Raw genomic sequence first — 8511 nt, 5'->3', positions numbered from 1 at the left:
CTGGAGTGAGGAGCAGAGTGAGTCCTGGAGTGGGGATCAGAGTGTTTCCTGGATTGAGGAGCAAACGGAGTCCTGGAGTGAGGAGCATAGTGAGTCCTGGAGTGAGGAGCAGAGCTAGTCCTGGAGTGAGGATCAGAATGTGTCCTGGAGCGAGGATCAGAGTGTTTCCTGGAGTGAGGAGCAGAGTGAGTCCTGGAGCGAGGAGCAGAGTGAGTCCTGGAGTGAGGATCAGAGTGTGTCCTGGAGTGAGGAGCAGAGTGAGTCCTGGATTGGGGAGCGCAGTGAATCCTGGAGCGAGGAGCAGAGTGAGTCCTGGAGTGAGGAGCAGAGTGAGTCCTGGAGTGGGGAGCAGAGTGAGTCCTGGAGCGAGGAGCAGAGTGAGGCCTGGAGCGGGGAGCAGAGTGAGTCCTGGAGCGGGGAGCAGAGTGTGTCTTGGACTGAGGTGCAGAGTGAGTCCTGGAGTGAGGATCAGAGTGAGTCCTGGAGCGAGGAGCAGAGTGAGTCCTGGAGCGAGGATCAGAGCTAGTCCTGGAGTGAGGATCAGAATGTGTCCTGGAGCGAGGATCAGAGTGAGTCCTGGAGCGGGGAGCAGAGTGAGGTCTGGAGCGAGGAGCAGAGTGTGTCCTGGTGCGAGGAGCAGAGTGAGTCCTGGAGTGAGGAGCAGAGTGAGGCCTGGAGCGGGGAGCAGAGTGAGTCCTGGAGTGAGGAGCAGAGTGAGTCCAGGAGCAGAGTGAGTCCTGGAGCGGGGAGCAGAGTGAGTCTTGGAGCGAGGATCAGAGTGTTTCCTGGAGTGAGGAGCAGAGTGAGTCCTGGAGCGAGGGGCAGAGTGAGTCCTGGAGTGAGGAGCAGAGGGAGTCCTGGAGTGAGGAGCAGAGTGTGTCCTGGAGCGAGGATCAGAGTGTTTCCTGGAGTGAGGAGCAGAGTGAGTCCTGGAACGAGGAGCAGAGTGAGTCCTGGAGAGGGGAGCAGGGTGAGTCCTGGATCAGAGAGCAGAGTGAGTCCTGGAGCGAGGACCAGAGTGAGTCCTGGAGTGAGGAGCAGAGTGTGTCCTGGAGTGAGGAGCAGAGTGAGTCCTGGAGTGAGGAGCAGAGCTAGTCCTGGAGCGAGGATCAGAGTGTTTCCTGGAGTGAGGAGCAGAGTGAGTCCTGGAGCGAGGAGCAGAGTGTGTCCTGGAGTGAGGAGCAGAGTGAGTCCTGGAGTGAGGAGCAGAGTGAGTCCTGGAGCGGGGAGCAGAGTGAGTCCTGGAGCGAGGGTCAGAGTTTGTCCTGGCGTGAGGAGCAGAGTGAGTCCTGGAGTGAGGAGCAGAGTGAGTCCTGGAGTGTGGAGCAGAGTGAGTCCTGGAGTGAGGAGCAGAGTGAGGCCTGGAGCGGGGAGCTGAGTGAGGTCTGGAGCGGGGAGCAGAGTGAGTCCTGGAGTGAGGAGCAGAGTGAGTCCCGGAGCAGAGTGAGTCCTGGGGGGGGGAGCAGAGTGAGTCTTGGACTGAGGTGCAGAGTGAGTCCTGGAGTGAGGAGCAGAGTGAGTCCTGGAGCGAGGATCAGAGTGTGTCCTGGAGTGATGAGCAGAGTGAGTCCTGGTGCGAGGAGCAGAGTGTGTCCTGGAGTGAGGAGCAGAGTGAGTCCTGGAGTGGGGAGCAGAGTGTGTCCTGGAGTGAGGAGCAGAGTGAATCCTGGGTCGAGGAGCAGAGTGTGTCCTGGAGTGAGGAGCAGAGTGAGTCCTGGAGTGGGGATCAGAGTGTTTCCTGGATTGAGGAGCAAACGGAGTCCTGGAGTGAGGAGCATAGTGAGTCCTGGAGTGAGGAGCAGAGCTAGTCCTGGAGTGAGGATCAGAATGTGTCCTGGAGCGAGGATCAGAGTGTTTCCTGGAGTGAGGAGCAGAGTGAGTCCTGGAGCGAGGAGCAGAGTGAGTCCTGGAGCGAGGAGCAGAGTGAGTCCTGGAGTGAGGATCAGAGTGTGTCCTGGAGTGAGGAGCAGAGTGAGTCCTGGATTGGGGAGCGCAGTGAATCCTGGAGCGAGGAGCAGAGTGAGTCCTGGAGTGAGGAGCAGAGTGAGTCCTGGAACGAGGAGCAGAGTGAGTCCTGGAGAGGGGAGCAGGGTGAGTCCTGGATCAGAGAGCAGAGTGAGTCCTGGAGCGAGGACCAGAGTGAGTCCTGGAGTGAGAAGCAGAGCTAGTCCTGGAGTGAGGATCAGAATGTGTCCTGGAGTGAGGAGCAGAGTGAGTCCTGGAGCGAGGAGCAGAGTGTGTCCTGGAGTGAGGAGCAGAGTGAGTCCTGGAGTGAGGAGCAGAGCTAGTCCTGGAGCGAGGATCAGAGTGTTTCCTGGAGTGAGGAGCAGAGTGAGTCCTGGAGCGAGGAGCAGAGTGTGTCCTGGAGTGAGGAGCAGAGTGAGTCCTGGAGTGAGGAGCAGAGTGAGTCCTGGAGCGGGGAGCAGAGTGAGTCCTGGAGCGAGGGTCAGAGTTTGTCCTGGCGTGAGGAGCAGAGTGAGTCCTGGAGTGAGGAGCAGAGTGAGTCCTGGAGTGTGGAGCAGAGTGAGTCCTGGAGCGAGGAGCAGAGTGAGGCCTGGAGCGGGGAGCTGAGTGAGGTCTGGAGCGGGGAGCAGAGTGAGTCCTGGAGTGAGGAGCAGAGTGAGTCCCGGAGCAGAGTGAGTCTTGGACTGAGGTGCAGAGTGAGTCCTGGAGTGTGGAGCAGAGTGAGTCCTGGAGCGAGGATCAGAGTGTGTCCTGGTGCGAGGAGCAGAGTGTGTCCTGGAGTGAGGAGCAGAGTGAGTCCTGGAGTGGGGAGCAGAGTGTGTCCTGGAGTGAGGAGCAGAGTGAATCCTGGGTCGAGGAGCAGAGTGTGTCCTGGAGTGAGGAGCAGAGTGAGTCCTGGAGTGGGGATCAGAGTGTTTCCTGGATTGAGGAGCAAACGGAGTTCTGGAGTGAGGAGCAGGATGTGTCCTGGATTGTGGAGCAGATTGAGTCCTGGATTGTGGAGCAGATTGAGTCCTGGAGTGAGGACCAGAGTGAGTCCTGGAGCGGGGAGCAGAGTGAGGCCTGGAGCGAGGAGCAGAGTGAGGCCTGGAGTGTGGAGCAGAATGAGGCCTGGAGCGGGGAGCAGAGTGAGTCCTGGAGTGAGGAGCAGAGTGAGTCCCGGAGCAGAGTGAGTCCTGGGGGGGGGAGCAGAGTGAGTCTTGGACTGAGGTGCAGAGTGAGTCCTGGAGTGAGGAGCAGAGTGAGTCCTGGAGCGAGGATCAGAGTGTGTCCTGGTGCGAGGTGCAGAGTGTGTCCTGGAGTGAGGAGCAGAGTGAGTCCTGGAGTGGGGAGCAGAGTGTGTCCTGGAGTGAGGAGCAGAGTGAATCCTGGGTCGAGGAGCAGAGTGTGTCCTGGAGTGAGGAGCAGAGTGAGTCCTGGAGTGGGGATCAGAGTGTTTCCTGGATTGAGGAGCAAACGGAGTCCTGGAGTGAGGAGCATAGTGAGTCCTGGAGTGAGGAGCAGAGCTAGTCCTGGAGTGAGGATCAGAATGTGTCCTGGAGCGAGGATCAGAGTGTTTCCTGGAGTGAGGAGCAGAGTGAGTCCTGGAGCGAGGAGCAGAGTGAGTCCTGGAGCGAGGAGCAGAGTGAGTCCTGGAGTGAGGATCAGAGTGTGTCCTGGAGTGAGGAGCAGAGTGAGTCCTGGATTGGGGAGCGCAGTGAATCCTGGAGCGAGGAGCAGAGTGAGTCCTGGAGTGAGGAGCAGAGTGAGTCCTGGAACGAGGAGCAGAGTGAGTCCTGGAGAGGGGAGCAGGGTGAGTCCTGGATCAGAGAGCAGAGTGAGTCCTGGAGCGAGGACCAGAGTGAGTCCTGGAGTGAGAAGCAGAGCTAGTCCTGGAGTGAGGATCAGAATGTGTCCTGGAGTGAGGAGCAGAGTGAGTCCTGGAGCGAGGAGCAGAGTGTGTCCTGGAGTGAGGAGCAGAGTGAGTCCTGGAGTGAGGAGCAGAGCTAGTCCTGGAGCGAGGATCAGAGTGTTTCCTGGAGTGAGGAGCAGAGTGAGTCCTGGAGCGAGGAGCAGAGTGTGTCCTGGAGTGAGGAGCAGAGTGAGTCCTGGAGTGAGGAGCAGAGTGAGTCCTGGAGCGGGGAGCAGAGTGAGTCCTGGAGCGAGGGTCAGAGTTTGTCCTGGCGTGAGGAGCAGAGTGAGTCCTGGAGTGAGGAGCAGAGTGAGTCCTGGAGTGTGGAGCAGAGTGAGTCCTGGAGCGAGGAGCAGAGTGAGGCCTGGAGCGGGGAGCTGAGTGAGGTCTGGAGCGGGGAGCAGAGTGAGTCCTGGAGTGAGGAGCAGAGTGAGTCCCGGAGCAGAGTGAGTCTTGGACTGAGGTGCAGAGTGAGTCCTGGAGTGTGGAGCAGAGTGAGTCCTGGAGCGAGGATCAGAGTGTGTCCTGGTGCGAGGAGCAGAGTGTGTCCTGGAGTGAGGAGCAGAGTGAGTCCTGGAGTGGGGAGCAGAGTGTGTCCTGGAGTGAGGAGCAGAGTGAATCCTGGGTCGAGGAGCAGAGTGTGTCCTGGAGTGAGGAGCAGAGTGAGTCCTGGAGTGGGGATCAGAGTGTTTCCTGGATTGAGGAGCAAACGGAGTTCTGGAGTGAGGAGCAGGATGTGTCCTGGATTGTGGAGCAGATTGAGTCCTGGATTGTGGAGCAGATTGAGTCCTGGAGTGAGGACCAGAGTGAGTCCTGGAGCGGGGAGCAGAGTGAGGCCTGGAGCGAGGAGCAGAGTGAGGCCTGGAGTGTGGAGCAGAATGAGGCCTGGAGCGGGGAGCAGAGTGAGTCCTGGAGTGAGGAGCAGAGTGAGTCCCGGAGCAGAGTGAGTCCTGGGGGGGGGAGCAGAGTGAGTCTTGGACTGAGGTGCAGAGTGAGTCCTGGAGTGAGGAGCAGAGTGAGTCCTGGAGCGAGGATCAGAGTGTGTCCTGGTGCGAGGTGCAGAGTGTGTCCTGGAGTGAGGAGCAGAGTGAGTCCTGGAGTGGGGAGCAGAGTGTGTCCTGGAGTGAGGAGCAGAGTGAATCCTGGGTCGAGGAGCAGAGTGTGTCCTGGAGTGAGGAGCAGAGTGAGTCCTGGAGTGGGGATCAGAGTGTTTCCTGGATTGAGGAGCAAACGGAGTCCTGGAGTGAGGAGCATAGTGAGTCCTGGAGTGAGGAGCAGAGCTAGTCCTGGAGTGAGGATCAGAATGTGTCCTGGAGCGAGGATCAGAGTGTTTCCTGGACTGAGGTGCAGAGTGAGTCCTGGAGTGAGGAGCAGAGTGAGTCCTGGATCGAGGAGCAGAGTGTGTCCTGGAGTGAGGAGCAGACTGAGTCCTGGAGTGAGGATCAGAATGTGTCCTGGATCAGGGAGCAGAGTGAGTCCTGGAGCGAGGATCAGAGCTAGTCCTGGAGTGAGGATCAGAATGTGTCCTGGAGCGAGGATCAGAGTGAGTCCTGGAGTGGGGAGCAGAGTGTGTCCTGGAGCGAGGAGCAGAGTGTGTCCTGGAGTGAGGAGCAGACTGAGTCCTGGAGTGAGGATCAGAATGTGTCCTGGATCAGGGAGCAGAGTGAGTCCTGGAGCGAGGATCAGAGCTAGTCCTGGAGTGAGGATCAGAATGTGTCCTGGAGCGAGGATCAGAGTGAGTCCTGGAGTGGGGAGCAGAGTGAGGTCTGGAGCGAGGAGCAGAGTGTGTCCTGGTGCGAGGAGCAGAGTGAGTCCTGGAGTGAGGAGCAGAGTGAGTCCTGGAGTGTGGAGCAGAGTGAGGCCTGGAGCGAGGAGCAGAGTGTGTCCTGGTGCGAGGAGCAGAGTGAGTCCTGGAGCAGAGTGTGTCCTGGTGCGAGGAGCAGAGTGAGTCCAGGAGCAGAGTGAGTCCTGGAGCGAGGATCAGAGTGAGTCCTGGAGTGAGGAGCAGAGTGAGGCCTGGAGCGAGGAGCAGAGTGTGTCCTGGTGCGAGGAGCAGAGTGAGTCCTGGAGTGAGGAGCAGAGTGAGTCCTGGAGTGTGGAGCAGAGTGAGTCCTGGAGCGAGGAGCAGAGTGAGACCTGGAGCGGGGAGCAGAGTGAGTCCTGGAGTGAGGAGCAGAGTGAGTCCAGGAGCAGAGTGAGTCCTGGAGCGGGGAGCAGAGTGAGTCTTGGACTGAGGTGCAGAGTGAGGCCTGGAGCGAGGAGTAGAGTGAGTCCTGGAGCGAGGATCAGAGTGTGTCCTGGAGTGAGGAGCAGAGTGAATCCTGGGTCGAGGAGCAGAGTGTGTCCTGGAGTGAGGAGCAGAGTGAGTCCTGGAGTGAGGAGCAGAGTGTTTCCTGGATTGAGGAGCAAACGGAGTCCTGGAGTGAGGAGCAGAGTGAGTCCTGGAGTGAGGAGCAGAGCTAGTCCTGGAGTGAGGATCAGAATGTGTCCTGGAGCGAGGATCAGAGTGTTTCCTGGAGTGAGGAGCAGAGCTAGTCCTGGAGTGAGGATCAGAATGTGTCCTGGAGCGAGGATCAGAGTGTTTCCTGGAGTGAGGAGCAGAGTGAGTCCTGGAGTGAGGATCAGAGTGTGTCCTGGAGTGAGGAGCAGAGTGAGTACTGGATTGGGGAGCGCAGTGAATCCTGGAGCGAGGAGCAGAGTGAGTCCTGGAGTGAGGAGCAGAGTGAGTCCTGGAGTGGGGAGCAGAGTGAGTCCTGGAGCGAGGAGCAGAGTGATTCTTGGAGTGAGGAGCCGATCGGGTCCTGGAGTGGGGAGCAGAGTGAGTTCTGGAGCGAGGCTCAGAATATGTCCTGGAGCGAGGAGCAGAGTGAGTCCTGGAGTGTGGAGCAGACTGTGTCATGTAGCAGCGAGCAGAGTGAGTCCTGGAGCGAGGAGCAGTGTGAGTCCTGGAATGAGGAGCAGATTGAGTCCTGGAGTGAGGAGCAGTGTGAGTCCTGGAATGAGGAGCAGACTGAGTCCTGGAGTGAGGAGCAGATTGAATCCTGGAGCGATGAGCAGAGTGAGTCCTGGAGTGAGGAGCAGAGTTAGTCCTGGAGTGTGGATCAGAATGTGTCCTGGAGCAAGGATCAGAGTGTGTCCTGGAGCGAGGAGCAGAGTGAGTCCTGGAGTGAGGAGCAGAGGGAGTCCTGGAGTGAGGAGCAGAGTGAGTCCTGGTGCGAGGAGCAGAGTGTGTCCTGGAGTGAGGAGCAGAGTGAGTCCTGGAGTGGGGAGCAGAGTGTGTCCTGGAGTGAGGAGCAGAGTGAATCCTGGGTCGAGGAGCAGAGTGTGTCCTGGAGTGAGGAGCAGAGTGAGTCCTGGAGTGGGGATCAGAGTGTTTCCTGGATTGAGGAGCAAACGGAGTCCTGGAGTGAGGAGCATAGTGAGTCCTGGAGTGAGGAGCAGAGCTAGTCCTGGAGTGAGGATCAGAATGTGTCCTGGAGCGAGGATCAGAGTGTTTCCTGGAGTGAGGAGCAGAGTGAGTCCTGGAGCGAGGAGCAGAGTGAGTCCTGGAGCGAGGAGCAGAGTGAGTCCTGGAGTGAGGAGCAGAGGGAGTCCTGGAGTGAGGAGCAGAGTGAGTCCTGGATTGGGGAGCGCAGTGAATCCTGGAGCGAGGAGCAGAGTGAGTCCTGGAGTGAGGAGCAGAGTGAGTCCTGGAACGAGGAGCAGAGTGAGTCCTGGAGAGGGGAGCAGGGTGAGTCCTGGATCAGAGAGCAGAGTGAGTCCTGGAGCGAGGACCAGAGTGAGTCCTGGAGTGAGAAGCAGAGCTAGTCCTGGAGTGAGGATCAGAATGTGTCCTGGAGTGAGGAGCAGAGTGAGTCCTGGAGCGAGGAGCAGAGTGTGTCCTGGAGTGAGGAGCAGAGTGAGTCCTGGAGTGAGGAGCAGAGCTAGTCCTGGAGCGAGGATCAGAGTGTTTCCTGGAGTGAGGAGCAGAGTGAGTCCTGGAGCGAGGAGCAGAGTGTGTCCTGGAGTGAGGAGCAGAGTGAGTCCTGGAGTGAGGAGCAGAGTGAGTCCTGGAGCAGGGAGCAGAGTGAGTCCTGGAGCGAGGGTCAGAGTTTGTCCTGGCGTGAGGAGCAGAGTGAGTCCTGGAGTGAGGAGCAGAGTGAGTCCTGGAGTGTGGAGCAGAGTGAGTCCTGGAGCGAGGAGCAGAGTGAGGCCTGGAGCGGGGAGCAGAGTGAGTCCTGGAGTGAGGAGCATAGTGAGTCCCGGAGCAGAGTGAGTCCTGTATCGAGGTGCGGAGTGAGTCCTGGAGCAGGGAGCAGATTGAGTCCTGGAGTGAGTAGCAGAGTGAGTCCTGAAGTGAGGAGAAGAGCGAGTCCTGGAGTGAGGATCAGAATGTGTCCTGGATCAGGGAGCAGAGTGAGTCCTGGAGCGAGGATCAGAGCTAGTCCTGGAGTGAGGATCAGAATGTGTCCTGGAGCGAGGATCAGAGTGAGTCCTGGAGTGGGGAGCAGAGTGTGTCCTGGAGCGAGGAGCAGAGTGTGTCCTGGAGTGAGGAGCAGACTGAGTCCTGGAGTGAGGATCAGAATGTGTCCTGGATCAGGGAGCAGAGTGAGTCCTGGAGCGAGGATCAGAGCTAGTCCTGGAGTGAGGATCAGAATGTGTCCTGGAGCGAGGAT

The sequence above is a fragment of the Chiloscyllium plagiosum genome, unplaced genomic scaffold, assembly GCF_037043375.1.
Source record: "Chiloscyllium plagiosum isolate Xiang-an unplaced genomic scaffold, Cpla_swu_hap1 HiC_scaffold_13, whole genome shotgun sequence".
In the NCBI taxonomy this organism is placed as follows: domain Eukaryota; kingdom Metazoa; phylum Chordata; class Chondrichthyes; order Orectolobiformes; family Hemiscylliidae; genus Chiloscyllium; species Chiloscyllium plagiosum.
The sequence above is the reverse complement of the archived record's forward strand: the minus strand, read 5'-3'. Positions refer to the sequence as shown.